Genomic DNA, 19,109 nt, shown 5'->3' with positions numbered 1-19,109 from the left:
CTCAACCCTAAAAGGCTTCTCAGACTACTGTCATTATAATCCACCAAAATCAGTCAATACACATAATCTCTGCAGAAGTAAAAGTCATCTGAATAATTCCTTGATAAATAGAAGAGTAACTAAGGAAGAGATTGCAGCTGGCAAATAACTTTGAGTTTCAGTGCTTCATCTACAAATTTAATGCCTGCTGAACTTGAAGAATAAATTGCCTATGTTACATAAAAAAAGGTGTCCTGGTGATATGCAATAGGAAAGGTCAGGAAAACCAACAACACATTCATAGTTACTAGGCATGTCATCTAAAGGAGAATACACTCAGGAGTGCACCCCAATGCTGCATAGTAGTGTCAGCACTCTACCTGGTGTGAGAAGAGAAGCCACAAAATCTGGAACCAAACAATTAGTGTAGATGTTAAAGTTGTGACATTGTAATTCCAGTGGTACAGGGTTTGATTCTCTCGGCTCTTAACAAGGTTAGTGGCTGGAGTAATTGCTATGGTGCTTACCTTACAGACTGAAGGTACAGAGTTTACTTCTCCACTTTAAAAGGTCTAGACTTAAGATGGCCACATAGAAGCAGACTTAAAATGGCCCACAAGGGCAGCTAATCTAGTGTTTACTTATGTCATTCAAAGAGGGTGCAATATTTGTCAGCATGGAAAGAGATGGCCAACATACCATGCTGCTTTTCCAGGGATGGTCTGCACCTCTCCCATGCATGTTTTCAAATATCAGCCAAAACATTGTCTTCCCCCATAGTGCATTTTTTAAGCAGTTCCAAACCGAAAGTACTTCCAACATAGCAAATCAAAACCAAAAAATCTAAAGGTATTACTGCTCAGTGCTAGGAGTCTAAGCAAAATCTCCACTCCCTAGAAGCTCTCTTCACTCTAGAGAATGCTGATGTCTGGACAGTCACTGAGACATGGTTTAAAGCCACAAACAGCACACTGACAGTGCAAGGCAATAATGCCTTCCAAATATTTAGACCAGTTACTACACAAACAGGTACAAAAGGTGGTGGTATCCCGATTTACATCAAAAATAAAAATACTTCAAGGATTGTCAAACAGGACAATGCTCTTGAGCTTCTCCATGTTCAGATCACCATAGACAAAATCCAGTACCACTTCCTTGCAAGATATAGGTCCCCCTCTATAACCCAGGAAACCCATAATATTTATTCAAACTTGTTGGAAGCACTCACCATCCAACCCAATACAATATTCATGGGCAAATTTAATTATTCCACTATTAAGTGTGAATCCTATATGACCCAAATATACAGGAACAGAGATTCCTACACCAACCAGGGGTGCAACCATACTGCATCTGGTCCTAACTAATATGGGAGAGTCCTGCACATCCCCTAGTGTAATGTCTTCCCTGGTAAAGTCAGACCACACAATGGTCTCCTTTGAAGTAAAAAGAAAAGCTGGACCCCCAGCTAACCTTGAAATATTCAAGAACTACTCTAAGGCTAACCTCCTGCTGTTACATGGTAACATGGCAAAGTTTCAAGCCCCAGAAACTCTGGGAACACTGCTGTCTATGCAGAACTGTTCACAAACCCCTATAGAAGCATGTTAATATGCATAGATGAAGCTGTACCCACCAGGAAGTAGTACAGAATTAACTCAAAAAACAAGTCACCCTGGTGGAATCACAAAATCAATAGGTTGTATAACAGAAGGAAGAAAACCATGGCAAAAATTAGGAAGTGCAATACCCAGCAGGGTAAAAGCACTCTCATCAAACTAAACAGACAACTCAGAGGACAGATAAAATCCATGAAAGCCAAATTTGAGGTAAATTTGGGCACCCAATCCAAAGACAAGCACAAGACATTCTTTAGCTACATCTGCAACCTCAAAGGCAATACACAATTGCGTTCAGGTCTCATTGTAAATGCAGCCATCAATAGTGAGCCAGAAGATATAGCAAACCTACTAACCAACAAATTTAGCTCCAAATTTACTCCATCTCTCCCCCTCAACCTTCCCTCAGGAAATACCATCAAATATAACTCCCCCTGTTATCACTAGGGAACAGGTCTTTAATGCTCTGTCTAAGGCCAAGAACACTGTATCAATGGGGCCAGACAATAGCTCAGGATGCCTTATAAATAGCATGAAACATGACGTATCAGGACCTCTGGAATTTCTGTTTAACTGTAGCCTCCAAACAGGCTTGTGCCTCATGAATGAAGTACAGCAACAGTCATCCCTCTGGACAAAGATGGGCCATATACAGATGCTGGAAACTACAGAACCATAAGTCTCACAAGCCTTATATGTAAAGCCATGGAAAGAATTATCAGGGAAATGATCAATAGTGATATAGTAAACCTCCAGACACTGGAGCCAACCCAGTTTGGTTTTGTCAAAGGCAGGCCATGCCTACTCTACCTGGTAGACTTCTTTGAGAAGGTCACAAAGTGATGGATGAGGACAAAATGGTTCACACTCCCTATGCTGACATGGCCAAGGCATTTGACACAATACACCACTCGGACATTGTTGACAGACTCAAGAGGTTAGGTACAAACCCATATGCCACCCAGTGGGTAGCCAAATGGCTCGCAGACAGGACCCAGGAAGTTAGAATTGGGGAGTCCACCTCTACAAACAGGGCAGTCACAAGTGGAGTACATCAGGGATTGGTCCTTAGTCCGCTCCATTTTGGAATTTACTTTTCTGAAGTCAAGGCCAGTGTCAATGAATTGTCTTTCCCTGACTAAATTTGCAGATGGTTGCAAATTAGGAGCTGTCATTGAATCTCACACTGACACAAATGTTCTCCAGGAAGGGCTGACAAAGACAAGAAACTGGTGTCAGAGCCATGGACTAAAACTAAATGACAAGAAATGCATAATAGTATCCTTTTGGAAGTCATTCACCCCTGTTAACTATCATATTGACAACAAACCCCTTAGAGTTGACCCAGTAATCAGGGACTTAGGAACACACTTAGACCGTAATCTAGTCTTTGACGATCAAGTGTCTACAGTGATGAGGAAATCATTTTATGTTGCGCAACTTATAAACAATGGCATGACATCTAAGTCCAAGGGAGTCATTGTTCCACTGTATTTGGCATTCATAGAATTATCATTGATTACAATGCCCCCTCCTTTGCTATGTACCTAACCAGGTATATCCAACAGTTGGAATGTCCACAGAGGTTTCTGACTAAAATAATACAGGGTGTACATAAAAGTCCCTATGTGGACCCCCTCAAGGCCCTATCCCTGTATTCTGTCTCCTACAGGCTTTTGAGGGGACGTCTATTCCTGGCATACAGGGCATTGTCCGACCCCACTCTAATGGACCTCCTGCATATCCGCAAAACAAATAGCACTACAATTAACTTCTTTACAGACTTAAACCTTGCCTGTGATATAAATAGTGCATGCTGGAGAGACAGATATATATCCCAGAGACTACCCCACCTCTGGAAGAGGCTCTCCATCCATATGAATCAGAGTTCCTCCTTAACCCAATTCAAGTGCAACTTGAACAATTGAATGGGTAACAGGAAATCTATCACTGGTTTGGCACCTATGTCTCTAATGGACACAGGCAACCTGTAATTTGTTCATCTCCTAAGCCCCTGCTTACACTTATCAAGGGTATCAGAACTTGTCAGAGATTTGGGATGCATGACTAGGCTTAAAAAGGCAATTGTGGTCATTAGCCTAATAAAAACCTATGAACCTATTGGTGTTCCACACCATCAGACAGTCATGTATATTCCCCAGAAAGAATACCTAGGTATGGGAAATAAGTTGTTTGACAGCACATTGTGATATGGGTGGTACACTTCAATTACATATCACAGGAAGATGTATAGGGAGGTACATGAAGAAGGGTGCATTGTACACAGTTATTGGTGTGATGAAGGCTGGGAACCATGACATTATTATGGCCTCTGATGTGCATGTCCTTCACATACCCAGTAGTTATGTTACTTTCAAAGGAGTAGTCTGCACTGTGACCACATGCTGGTGGATGTACTACTTACCCTCTATCTCAGAACACAGGTCATATACCTATTGGTTTGATTATAGGGTGTGATGTCCACACTATACTTCGGTGGTGTGTCTGTTTCCTGATTCAACAAATCCCTGCATGTGTCTCATCAATGCAGATGTTATCATGGCTGTGGTAGCAATCTCTGGTATATGTTGATACTGTCTGTATTATACTAATATCACGGCTGGAGTCAATGATCACCCACAAGCTGTAGTCCTTCATGCAGCTGTTTGGACACAGCATGTGTATGTCACCTGTGATGTCCATCCTTTAACTAATGGGCAGTAAAGGGCCTAGCCGACACCCCTGATGTACCGACCTGATCACTGGACCTCAGATGAATGTCATGTCACACATTTCAACATAGTGAGACGCCATGTATGTCATACACTGGTTTACCCTTCTGGTGATATAGCTGGTCATGGCCACATATGACAGGGTTGATTGAATACTTCAGTGTGAATTTGTGTCAAATGCCTTGACCTGTTCAAGTTCCACAAAATGATATTGTTGTCATCATGCATGCCCTCAATGACCTCTTTGAGGACATCTATCAGATGTAATGAACTGACCTGCTGTAGCAGTAACAACTCACATAGGTCTGTTGCACACACTTGGAATATTACTAGTGTACAAGTAGAAGATGTCCATGATGACAAGTTGGTCTACCTCACAGTCAAGGAAAGTCAGGATGTCTCTATACATGCATACATCAGATGCTGTCCCCCCACATTAGGTGGAAGCATGTAGATGTACACCCTTGTATTGGAACATAGGCAGTGTGCAGGGTGTGTTGAACTGTGTATTCAACCATATCAGGAAGATGTATGTGCAGGTGATCGGTGATGTTGTCACAGCACATGGATTCCGTGTGATAGGCCTGGATGAAGGTAAGACAAGTGCATACTGCCTATGGTGATCATCTGGCCTAGGGCTGTGACACAATCACACATGTAGGTATCACTGAAGAAACCCCCAAGCTGGGGAGTAAACCTTATGTCATTTGATGGGTATACAACTGGCTCACTGACAGAACACATTTATTTATTTTACCGGGAGAGTCCAAAAGAAAATAAATACCATTTTCAACGGAGGCCCGGGGAGAAAAGCTCCAGAAAGGTTAGTACAGGAAATGGAATGCATAAGTTAGTAAAGTAAAATGCAAAAGAAAGGAGCTGTTGTATGCTAATACAATAAAATTAACATCAAATAAGTATGCATTATAAAACAACATTATGTGGTAAGTATACAATACAGTTGTTTGACATTTCATTCAGTTATATGGTGTTACATTCGTACAATGGTTAATACAATAAATACAAGTTGTTTAACTACAGAACATAAAAGGGAGCACTTGTAAGCTTGCACAGTAAGATCAACATAGATTATTGTATACTAAACAATTATGTGCCATTATGGGAAGTTACCCAGATTCTGAACAATTGCATATCCAAGACCTGTTTAGATAGGACTGGAGGAGTTCTTTGAAGTTATTTTTATTTTCTGTGGTCCTAATATTTAGGGGGATGGAATTCCATGTTTTTGCAATGGAAATAGAGTAGAGTAGAGGGAGTCCCCAGAGATATTTTTACTTTTGGTTATGTCAGCCAGTACTTTGTTGGTGGATCTTAGTAGGCGTTTGTTAGAACAGATATTTAGTAGGCCATGTAGTGCAGAGACTTTATCAGGATTATATAGAATTTGGTGGGCTATTGTAAGTTCGTTATACGTGAGCAGGTTACGTAATTCTAATCAGGATAATTGCTTGATTGCTAGGCAGTAATGTGTACTGAAGGGTCAGTCAGTTGTGAACTTAGCTATTTTATTGTAGCAAGTTATAAGTTTTCCTAAGTCTGCTTTGTTTAGGTTGATGAGTATGGGGGAGGCATAGAAAAGGGTGAAGACTAGGTTGGTTCTTGCAATGGTAGCTTTACTGCTGTTGGTGAGGTACTTGTTGCATATATATATTTTTTATATATATATATATATATATATATATATATATATATATATATATATATATATAGGATTCCAAGTTTTTTATGTGCAATATGCATATTGAATTTCATGTTGTGATCTATGATAACTCCTAGTAGTTTGGTGTGTTGGACAGGTGTGATAGGGGTGTTGTTAGCTGAGTATATTGTAAATGGAGCTATGGTGTCTAAGGCTCTTATGGGATACAATATCATTAGCTATTTTTTGGGGGGGTTAAGTATTTGTTGAGAGTTGGCTGACCAGGTTTCAACAGCGGCAAAGGAATCTTGTGTCAGTTTCTGGAGTTGAGGGAGTGATGGGGCAGAACAGATTAGGGTGGACTCATCAGTGTTCTGGACTAGACTGGCATGCAGGGTAGCTCTGTGAAGTTGGCTGGTAAATTTGTTGAAGAAGAGAGGACTGAGGATGAATCCTTGGCAGACCCCCAAAATGATAGGTAAGTGGATAGAAAAGGAATTTTGCCATTTTGCTGCCTGTTGACAGTTAGATAGTCCTGAAACCAGGCTAGAGTGGAGTGGTTTAGATTAAGATTGGAGAGAGCAGTTAGGATTTTGGCATGGGAGACTGTATCAAAGGCCCTGGAGAGATGTAGGAAGACAGTGGAGACAAGGATGCCATTGTCACAGTGTTGATTTACAGTATTGGTAAAGCTAATAAGGGCTGTGGTAGTACTGTGACTGGGACAGAATCTGTATTGGGTGTTGATCAGCAGTTTATTAGTAAGCAGACAGTTCATTATTTGGGAATGTATACATTTTTTGAGGATTTTAAACAAAGGAAATAGAAAACAATTGGACGGTAATTAGGTCCACTGAGTTACCTCCTTTATGAAGTGGTATTATATGTGAAATTTTTCCATGGAGAAGGAATGCGTTGTTCTGACAAAGAGCGATTGATTAGTAGAGAACAGGATATGAGATGGCTTTGGCTGTGATCTTGAAGTATTCAGCATTATATGTGTCATGTAGTTCTGAAGAAGTCAATTTTATGTACTTTTGATGAAAGCGCTAAACTCTTATCGTGGTGGAATAAAACTGTTGCATTTTTATTTTTGGTGCTCTTGATTATTTACTCCATTCAGCTTTTTCTGCAGGTAACTTATCAATCACCAGAGTTGTGGGTTTAAGTTTATTCAGATATTTATATATTGTACTAGTAGGAACAGGTTGCAAGGAGAAGCAGTTTTGGTCTACAGGTGAGGATGGTAGGTTTGGGTATGTAATATGAGAATTATTATTAGCAAGGGCTAGAATAGATTTATTGAAGTATGCATTGAATTGGGTGGCAATATTATTGGTGGTGGTAACAATGTTTGGGGGAGGAGTACTGGTCTTTCCTTGTTGCAGGATTTTATTGATGGCAGCCCAGAACTTTTGTGGGTTAGTTCTGTGTTTAGATTGGATGTCTGTATAGTGGTTCCTTTTCTCTGTCCTAATTTGTTTTTTTGGCTTTGTTCCTTAGTTCCAGGTATAATTGTCTATTAGTTTGAGTTTTATTGTCAAGCCATGAGTCCTATGCTTTATCTCTTTGTTTTAGAAGTAGTCAGGCATCTTTGGCAAGCCACGGGGCATAGTTGGATTTAGTTCTAACAGTTCTGATAGGGGCGAGGTGATTTAGAATGTTAAGCGTTGTTGAAGTAATCTACAGCACTATCCAGGAAGAGCAATGACAGTGGTCTCCAACCACATTGATTTAGTGCAGATATGAAGTCTTGAGTTTTGAAATCCTTTGTATATAAAATTTGTTGGAGGATGGTGGATTTTATTGGGTCCACTTGGTGTCTTATTACGAAGTTGGGAAGGTGATAGTTGAGGGTGTCTGGGAGGGAACCAGAGAGGTAGGATTGAGATGGCCGGTTAGTGAGTATCCAATCTAGGATGGATTCCTTTTTAGATGCGTTATCTACTCAGGTTGTGTTTTTTATTAATTGATTGAAGCCATGTAGGTTGAAGGGGTTGGTGGCGTGGACTGAGTCACAGGAGGACCAGTTGGTATTTAAGTCACCCAGTATGATTGTTTCTTGGAGGAGATTTTGAGATGTCCAGTCTAGAATGGATTCTACTGTATTAAAACAAACAAATAAATATATATATATATATATATATATATATATATATATATATATATATATATATATATGACTTTACTATATTGTAATAACTTTCTCCTTTTCACTGAAGTGCATAATCTATATTGTACTTCCTTTATTGTCTCTAGATATTTCTGTTAAATTCTATGCAAAACTGACACTGTACCTGTCAATGTTGTTCTTGTTTTATTGGAGCTTTTCTCCCTGGGCCTCCGCTGAAAATGGGCTCACACCCAGATGAACCATCCCGGTCAACAAATGTAAAATAAATAAAATAAATAAATAATGTTGTTGCCAGTCTGTATATAGGTACCAGTTATATGTAGTTTTTTTAATTGATTTTTAGCTTGGTGAATATTGTTTCTGCACTATTGAACTTTGGTTGGTCATTGACTAACATATCAATGGTCAGGCTATTTTTGAAGAGTAGTGCAATACTTCCACCTCTTTTGGATGTATTTTCTCATTTAAGAACATTATACCCAGGGGGAACAAATTCATTACCACTGATTTGTGGTTTTAGTCAGGGCTCTGTGAGAAGAACTATGTCAGGGGAGTAAAGGGCCAGAGTGGCATGTAGTTTTGATATTTTATTCAGTATACTTCTTATGTTTATGTTAAGTTTTAGGAGAGCAGTGGGTTTCCTTAGGGGGGTTAAAATGTTTTGACTAGTTTCAGGGGGTGTTGTTGTTTGTGGGGAAAATATTTGGGTGTATGTTGCCATCATGTGAAAGTTGGTGAATCAACCTGTATCAGTAGAGCTGTCACCATTGACAAACCCCAGGGATCTGTGCTTGACCACTCAGTCTTTGAAATGTATTTCTCAACAGTTCAGGCTAAAATATATGGCCTTTGGCTTACCAAGTTTGCTGATTCACAGACTGGACACATTTTGACGACATGTAATAAAATAAAACATAAAATCAAAAACAAAAAAGAGAGAGAGAAGGGTTGCTGTTATCTTAAGACTACCACCCCTAATAGATAACTCTTACTTTTAAGACTACCAGCCCCTAACAGATGGACACTATACCACAGATTGAAGAAAGTATGCCTTTACATGTGCATATATTGCACATATGAGTGATCCAGTTGTACAAATTACAGTTTACAGCAGGGCATGTGTGCCACGTCTATAGAACTCTTACTCTAAACCTTTAAGTTACAGATAACCGAAGAATTTACAGTATTGTATATCTGGGAAATGTGGTATTTGAACCCACCACCTCTGACTAAAGTCTAATATTGTAGTCTTGGATTGTGCTACAGACTAATGCATACATACTTGATTTTACAGTTGAGATAGGCATGCTCAGTTTGATACCACTGTATAAAATACCAAACAAGCTATCTTTAACTTTTAATGCTACAATAACACTACTCTTCTGCTGCATACATACCACATGCCTCCCTCATCCTCACCAATCTTGCACTTTAGGTCCCAACATTGTACTCTCTTTCAGTAGCAGCTGTGTAAAAAACAGAACAGTACAGAATATCTTTATGAATATCAGTCTTGCCTATATTCAACATTTAAGCCTTACAAGTACTCTATGTTGTTGATACTTACAGATCTGTGGGACGTCCTCTGTCCTAAATGTCTCAATCTAAACATCAAAGGTACCCCTCATCCTCCTCTGGAGGTCATTGTAGTGATGCTTATATTGGTCACCAGTGCAGGGGATACTGGTGGCACTGGTTACAGCCCACACTAAACTATCCCAAGTCTCTGATTTATACTGGGGCCCAGAATAGTCCCCCTGCAGCAACCTGGCACTGTGATGTTTCCCCAGGAGTCCAACAAAAATGTTGGATGCCTGGACATCCCATCTCTGAGCCCTAAATCTCACACCCTCTCCATGAATGCTTACCATGCCTATCATGGATCAAGAGCAATGGAGAATGTTGCGCACTGTGTACCATCGCTCAAACATGGTGCTTTGGGATGTACACTGCCGAGCAATGTATTTGAGCGATGGTAAGCAGTGCATAACAGTTGCACGCAATGCAACTTCACAGTTACTTGATGCACGGGCAGTTGTATATGTGTGTTTGACAAATGTGAAGGTCATGGCAGCTCAGAGAGCAGAAATATACTTAGGAATATAGTACACAGTATACCCACTGTCATGCATTTGATAATAAATATGATAATACAAAGATAAATAAATAAATAACTGACACAGTATTAATGTTTCAGCCTTCATACATATAATTAATATCATGTACACTATGTCAAGTGTTATAAGTGAGAGTGACTATAATGGGAATTGGAACAACAGTAAAAATGCATGGAATATGCTGTATTTGAACCCAGGGCCATGTGTGTAGCAGTTCTACACTAACACCTGTTGCCATAAGAGAGTTGAAATAACAGCTGTTCATGTTTTAGTTCATTGCTATAAACTGCAATGTCACAACAGTAAAACAAAACTTGCACACTAACACTCTAGCCCTACACTTACACCTGCTGCCAAAGGATCAGTTACATGCCATTCTCTGTTGCTTAGTGGGTTGGTGTGATGCCCAGTAGTATTAATTGAATGCATCTGGTTTCTATTTTTGGCTGTCTGGGTCCTGTCTGATTTTTGGGTGCGCCACTTTACACACTGCTGTTCTTCGAGTACACCAGATAAACATAGCCAAAACTGATATTAATTTTTATCAATTTCCCCTGTTTGTGCTAAGCAGCGCAGTGCACAAACACTGGGAAAAAAGAGAGAAAAGGATTCAAATTCAGTACCATCTAGCCCCAAAAAAGGAAATTATCAATGTATTAACACCTGCTGCCACAGAGTTGGTTAAGTAGCAGGTGTTTTACATAGAATCAATACCAAGTGTCAAACTTGAGCAATTCCACTCAAGCAGTGTGCAAACAGGTATATCTCGCATGTGTATACACTTTTCTACCTGCAAACCTGCAGCCGTCTCAGTACTTTTTTCACACATATATCACCTACACTACAGGGAGTAATATCAAATGTTGTGCCATATGCAATGCTCACCAATCTAGTAACATGCAGAACTCCAACTATTGACCCATAAACCAAACAAGCCTTATCTGCAATGCTAGGGAAGGGATTGGCATGGACCTTATCCACAGGGACATAGGTGACCTTCAACACACTTGAGTCGACTCATGTTGTGTTTGTCAAGGATAGATCTTCCTATTGAACCTCGTGGACTTCTTTGATACTGACACCGAAGACCTGGATGATAGATAACAGGACATTCTGCCTATGTTCAGTTATCCAAGGCCTTTTAACAATTTCTCATGTTCATGTCTCATAGTGAAAATGACCCATCTGGGAATTAAGCCTTACAGTACCAGCTGAAAAGCCAACTGGCTCACTAACAGAACACACACTATCAAAGTCGGGGACTGCACCCCCCACTAGCCATTTACCAATGTAATACCCCAAGGATCTGTACTTTGCCCACAAATATGTGGAAACTACTTCCCTTAAGTGCAAAGAAACATAGATGGCTTGTGGTTTACCATGCTTGGAGATGACTGTTAATCAGACCCACTCACATAGATTTCCCCAGTGATGGTAACATATTACAGAACAGGCTGACAGAGACAAAAGATTGGTGCCAAACTCACAGACTGAACCATACAAAACAAAGCCTCATTGTCCCCTTTGACAATGAAGTACCCCTGCTAATTATGATATACATAGTACCCCTCTCAGCTCAAACACAGTATTGTGAGACTTGTGAACATGTTCACAGCAATTTACACTTTCATCACTATGTGTCCATAGTGTGGAGACACACATTTTGCATTGCTCCTTCATACATATGGACATCACATCTAAGATCAGGGAGGTCATAGGTCTCTTGTACTCCAGCTTTATCAGACCATTAAATGAATGTAAGGCTCCCTTATGTCTGTAGCAACTGGGGAAAAAATAGAGATTTGTGACTGGGAGAATGCAGGTCTTCCAAACATCACATACAAGGAAAGACTAAAAGACCTGTCACTGTACTCAGTATCCTGCAAGCTGCTGAGAGGTGACCTATGCCTGAGCTATAGAGATGTCTCAGACTCTGCTCTACTGGAAATACTGAACATGTGCAAATCAAATGGGACAGGAATAACTTGGGCCATGGTTCTCAATCTAGCCTGTGACATAAACAGAACATGCTGGGGAGACAGATATATCCCCTAGCGACACACTGTTCTGTAATAGGCTCCCACTGCATGTGAAGCAGTGCTCCTCAATGGCCCTGATCAAGTACAACCTTCACTACTGGTAGGGTGATTGTAAAGTCACTACTGGGGTGGAAGTTATGTCCCTCATAGACAGGCCCAGTCGTTGCTGCTCACAAAATCGCTCTGTTATTAATGGCAATCTAAATATGCTTAATAAGGGTACTTGTGTTTTTACAAAGCTAGGCTTCTATTGCCTCTTGTATAGTAAAAACTATATACTCCTAAAACTTACAAATACAGAATGTGAAAGATGCAATTATACAATGGATCTAGAATAAATGCTCTCTCTCTCTCTCTGGTAACAACAAACCAAATATCAAACAGGTTGTCAGAAGGTGCACACACACACACACACACACACACACACACACACACACACACACACACACACACACACTTCATCTCCTCAACAAACTAGGTACACAGTACATAACCTCACATATGCAGAGGTACTCATTAGAAGCTTACCAAAAGAGCAGAGACCTTGCAAATGCAAACCTTCTGCACACATTACAGTCCCAACAGAACTCACTACACTTAAAAACAAATGTATCAGTCTGTCACCCATTAAGTCCTTAAGGCAAAACACCTGAAAACTAATGTCTTGGTCATAGGCAAATCCATAGTGAGACACATAGATGTCCCCCTCACCAGGATGTACAAGTAGAAAGTCACAGTCAGCTGCCTGTCAGGTGTCAGGATCTGCAAAGTCATGCACACACTCAAGTCTCTCAACAACAAGCACAGTTACACCTCTTCCATAGTCCATGTTGGAGTAAATGACTTGAGATGCACTTCACTGGACAATATGAAGAGAGACAGGACTGAGCTCTCAGATTATGTGTCCCAGACAGGTATGTCCATAGCCCTATGCAGCATTCTACCTTCACCCAGACTGATGCCTCAATACAGACAAAAGAATTATCACCTTCAACAATTGGCTTTAGTTACTGGTGTCAGTCCAGGGGAATCCAGTATTTCCCAGCCTGGGATGATATGGTCGACAGACCATGCTGCTTTGCCAGGGATGGTCTTCATGTGTCACCTCTTATCTTTCGGTTACTGGCCATGATACTTGCCTCCTCCATAGTGCCTTTTTTAGGCAATGTCTTAATACCAAAATTCCTGATGTATAGATATCCTCAAAGACAAACTGAAGGTTATGCTGCTTAATGCTAGGAGTGTAAATCAGAAACTACACTCAGTGCTGGCACAACTTACTTGGGAAGACATTGATGTTTGTGCAGTCACAGAGACATGGTTTTGGACTACAGACAGTACTCCAGCCATGAAAATCTACAATGCCTTCCACACATTCAGGGTGCAAAATGAATGTGAAAGAACCAAAGGAGGAGGCGTAGCCATCTTCATAAAAGACAAATATACCTCAAAACTGGATAAGCAGTACGACTCCCTAGAGTCACTCCTAGTCCATTTAATTGTAGGAAAGACCCCTCCCCACGTCATTGTTAGCTACAGATCCACCAACATGAACCACAAAAACCACACAGTGCCTTGCTGGACCTAACAGAGTCATTGATAATAAAGCCAAACACCCTAGGCATGGGTGACTTTAACTATCCTTCCATCGATTGGGATACATATATGAGCTCAAACATGCTCATCCTAAGGTTCCTGCACTTTGTCAACACAAATGCTCAGGAACAATTAGTCCACACTTCCACAAGGGGTTGGAATGTCACTGACATAGTGCTCACCAACATGGTCGATCTCTGCACCACCCCATGTATTACACCCTCCCTGGCAAGATCTGACCATAATTCAGTAACTTTCAATGTAACAATCAAATCTGACCCCCCCCCCATTCCCCCCCACCAGGATCCAAAAGGTTGAAACATTTCTCCAAAGCAATCTATAGCCTCTCAAGCAATGGCATAAACTTCCTGCCACCAATGACAGTAAATACTCCTATATGGAGGTATACACAAATGCCCTGTATGAACACCTTTACAAGCGTATAGACTACACATCAGAGATACTCCCTCTATATCTTGTCTTAAACCACTTAAAATATAATCAAATAACATAACAGCATAAAAGGCATGGTGCATGGGGTTGTAGAACACTAGACTCCATGAAGGCTTTCTTTATATTGTCCATTAAAAGCAATTAAAATATAACTGGAGAATGCTTTGCAGCATGAAAGACATGGGATGGAAGGAAAAACTGGACACCATGGATGATATCTTTATATTATGCATTTATGTTCAACAAACTATTGCAAGAGTGTATCTTATTCCATTTCTTCCCTTTACTTTACAAGGTCTGGAAAATACATACACAACTTACCTAACTGCACACGGTAGAATGTAATTATAACAACACTGTGAGATGGGCAGCTAGCACTCTCCACAGAGCACAACACTGTACACCATACTGAACAAACAAAGAAATATCCAGCCTTAAGACACCTCATGGATAAATACTACCCCACAAGTCCCCTGAAGTCATTAAATTAAAATCCAAGTGTTAACTACCAAAACCCCCAACAGGTTTGGCAAATCATTCTTTTCATCCACCATTTTCAGAAGATAGAACAGCATTTCCATACAAATCAGATCAATATGTTTGACTACTAAGTTCTTGCTTCAGCTTAAACAACACTTAGCAAAATCCTGGCACTAATCATTTATTTTTTAATCTGATTGCCTGTCTTTATTACTCTCTTACACTTTACTATAATCTTGACTGTTTCTAAAACATCTGTTACATACTCTTAATACCTCTAATTTTCTCAAATATCTTCAATAACATAAGTATAATTTCATAAACATGTCCTTTGAATCTCATATTGAATATCTTAATGCTAACATTCTATCTTATTTTGAAATATTACTCTCTTTGTAAATTGCTTATCCTGAACTGTTAAATACCTGAAGTTGAATCAAATATCTCTGCGTCTATAGACTTCAAAACTCTTTCATTATTTCTATCATACACAAGATTAATAATAAGTTACATTTATGCACACATCCTTGTACCATCCTGCATACTTTGTGACATTCTTTGCTAAATGGTACACCATCTGTATATGTTATTATATTTTATTTTTATTTCATTTTTTACTTACTGTGGAAATTTTCTCCCTGGGAATGTATTGAAATTGGGTTACTTAGCTCAGCTGGATTATTCTATTAAACAGATGAAATTAAGTAATTAATTAATTAATTAATTAATTAATTAATTAATTAATTACTTTAAATTATAACTCCTTTTTGGGGTGTGGACTTTTTCTCCCCACCATGTTATCCTAGGGCTCACTACCCAGTGCCCTCTATACCTATCACTGGGTGTGCCTGCAACCTACTACACCTTCACACTTCCTCTAATAGGGCTGGAGACCGGTGTGAATCTTAAGGGCATCCTGGGGGGTCTGGTCATCAACATCCAAGGAGGAGATTCCATTTTATGACCAAGCAATTACCTACCTTCATTGCCCCTGTGGTAATATCCAAGGAGGTATCCGTATAATGGGAATGTGCATCATTTCCACCTACCTTCTGAAACAGCTCAGTCATGTTCCTACCCTATCCCCCTATGGACCACACCTCTCAGTAGTGACATTCCAAGCCTCCATCAAAGATCATCAAAGGAGACAACCACAAAACCACCCTCTCCCAAGGGTGGTAACATCCATCCCTGCTAACTGCTCCATCAGGGACCTTATCCACTAATTGATTAGCTGGGCTGTAGTCAGGGCTTTATCCTTCTATAAAGATATATATTTTTAATGAAAAACTTAAATACAAACTTCCTCTTGAATAGAATTTTCATCAGAATATCCCTGGATTGTCTCATACTCCAGGTAGTCTCTTCTCTTTCACAGCACACATCCAAGAACGTTCCAGCACAAAAATCTTCTACAATGAGATACAGACTTTGCTGATTTCCATGGTCATATCCCTTCTTTAAATAAATTAAACCAATCAGATAAGTTTTTGTTATCCACATTGTTCAAAAGAACCTTCTACCAAACTCAATGTCATATCTCTTTTTTCTTGAAGAACAAGACTTTGTCTGCACATCAGAATTTACCATACTATTTGCAAGGCCTTCTTTATTTGTTTTATTTTTATATATCTTTTTATACATATGTTAACCGGGTAAAGTCTTTGGACCCAAGTGTCCCTTTTAATGGTGGACTTGGAGGTACTGCCTGATTAAATGACTTCTTCAGAGTCAAATATCAGCTAAATGAAGGTATATGTCAATTAAAAGTTCAGATCCTTAACACATTATATTCAAGTAGTATTTAGAAATTGTTTAAGACATCTTATCCCGACATTTTGCTACAATATTATTTACACCGTAACAATTTTAAGACATCCTAGGTGAGACTCACCAAACTATGGCACACTGACCCCCCTTTCAAGCCAGAAAGATGGGCTGTGGGCCATGGACAGGCCATCTACATTGTACTAGGCTGAGCTTGACAGATGTTTGACAGTGAACTTGATAGACTCTAATGAGTATGCCCACCAACAAAGCTTAGTATTCCCATCCTGTTGCTTGTAAAACTACTCTAGAGTGACATGATCAATGTAACGTCTGTCTATTAATAGTGTAATACATGGTCTTAGCTCTAATTATCCTATAATGTGCTCTTATCCTTCAAAGTCCTGTGAAATCACTGCATCTTGGCCTACAGCTCATGCATCAGTATAAACTATAGTTTACTAAAATCTGGGAAGGCTAAGACAAGTTGTAAACATAATGCTTCCTTCAACAGTTTGAAAGCATTAATTGCTTCTACTATCTATTTTTCTTTAATATGCATCTTCTCCTTTGGAAAGTTTGTAAGAAGGTATATCATAGAGGCAAAATGGGGTATAGATTTCTTCTAGTACCAAGTTGACCAGAAAAGTGCATTCAATTGATTGCCACTGCCTTCAATAGGCAAATTTTACACTACTTCAAGATTTTCTTTCCAGGACCTGACAATTCCTGCTGCTATGATATAACCTCAATATTTTACCTCTGTCACACCTAATTTGGCCTTGGAGGCATTGACTGAGTCCCATGCATGTTTCAGAGAGCAAAATCTTTTAGAAATAAGATTGCCACTCTGATAAAGAAATGGCCACTCCAAAGAGCTCCTATTAGTCAGTAAACAGGTCAAAGTGCAAATCAGTTTATAAAATTTACCACAGTAATTGCTTTAAACTGCAGCAGTCTCAGCAGAGTTCCTAACTGGATGGTCCAACATTGCATAGCTGTTATATCATAGCTGAAATAACATCTTGGAGAGGTCATAAGATAACCACATGTGAAGTATCTATAGAGATTAAATGAAACGTCTGGCTTGGACCATCACTGCTTTCTAGAAAGTGGCAACAGTAGAACAGAATTAAGGATACAGGCCAGTTGTTCACAGACTTAAATGTGTTAAAGAGCTCCTGATGATCAGCAGGCATTCACAGAATTTAAAAAACATGATTTGAACAACTTACAACATCATGCTATCAATAAAATATAATTTCAGCTAAACTTCCTGACTTTAGAAAAAAATGGGCAATGAAACCCAAAAACAAATTCAGAGACAGAAAAGTCTGGGCAGTCATACTAAAGAAATGTTTTTTTTTTAATGTTAAGAATGACAAAAAACAGGGATTCTGAAGACTGTACATAACTCCTTGTGTGATATTTTTTCAAATGTTATTAGACAGAGACATTCTGTTACTGATTACAGCAGCATTTCAAACCAGGAACATTAAACACTGTGAAAAAAATGAGATGGTGATGATCCATACAAGCAGCATAGTAAGTCTGCTAAGGTGTACAACTTATGATGTTATAGAAACACTACTTCTCTGTAAAGAACATAGAGGACTGTGATCAGAGCTCTGTTCATCTATATTTTAGTGCATGGAGTGTTGTGACTGTGCTCTATAATCAGGAAAAAAACATTGCTGTTCATAGGGTCATAGGATGATACTAGGCTTTTGGCCCAAAGACCCTTATAAGCTCTGCCAAGAATTATGTCCATGTTCCCACAAAGTCAGTACCTGTTTCCCCTGTCCAGCAGGGACACAGGTGGGATCCCAGTTGGTGAATTTTTTGTTTCCCATCCATTCATCCAGGTTCCTCTTAAAGAGGGTTAGTGAGGTACTCTAGTTGACATGGACAGGGAGTCTATTCCAAGATGGGGGACACAAATCTATCCCGCCAACAAGTTCTAGTAATGTCTCATTCCAGGTTGAAGCCTTGCATGCGGTTATATGAGTAGAATTTGACTTACAGATATGCAGTAACTCCATCAAGGCTGGGTTTAAGATGGCCATGTTTGCCATACACAGATCACCTCTAAGCAGTCTGTACGAGACTGAGTAGATGGACAAGGCTTTTAGTCTATCTGTAGTGGATAGGTGTTTGAGACCATGTATTTTCCTCTCAAGAACCTCTGTGGTCTCTCCAGCCGCTTCATGTGATTGGCAAGGTAAATGCTGAAGGAGGCATTGTACTTGATAATGGGTCTGATAAGGGAGGAGTACAGGGATGTTGTGACCTCCTTGTTCCTGGATGAAATACCCTTACTTATGAGGTGGACCATGTAGAAAGCCTTCCGTACAACGGAGGCAACATGGTGGTCAAATGTCAGGTTGCTATCAACCTGGGTACCCAAGTCCCACAAGACTGATTGTTAAACACCTCTAAGCACTGTTAAGCTCTAGTCTCTTACTAGAATATAAAAGAGGCCAATGCTGGTCAGCAATAAAAAGTGGTAGAAGCTGAAACAACTTGAATTGCT

The sequence above is a fragment of the Protopterus annectens genome, chromosome 3.part1 (assembly GCF_019279795.1).
Source record: "Protopterus annectens isolate FY-2018-M chromosome 3.part1, PAN1.0, whole genome shotgun sequence".
NCBI lineage: Eukaryota > Metazoa > Chordata > Ceratodontiformes > Protopteridae > Protopterus > Protopterus annectens.
Note: the sequence above shows the minus strand (reverse complement) of the source record.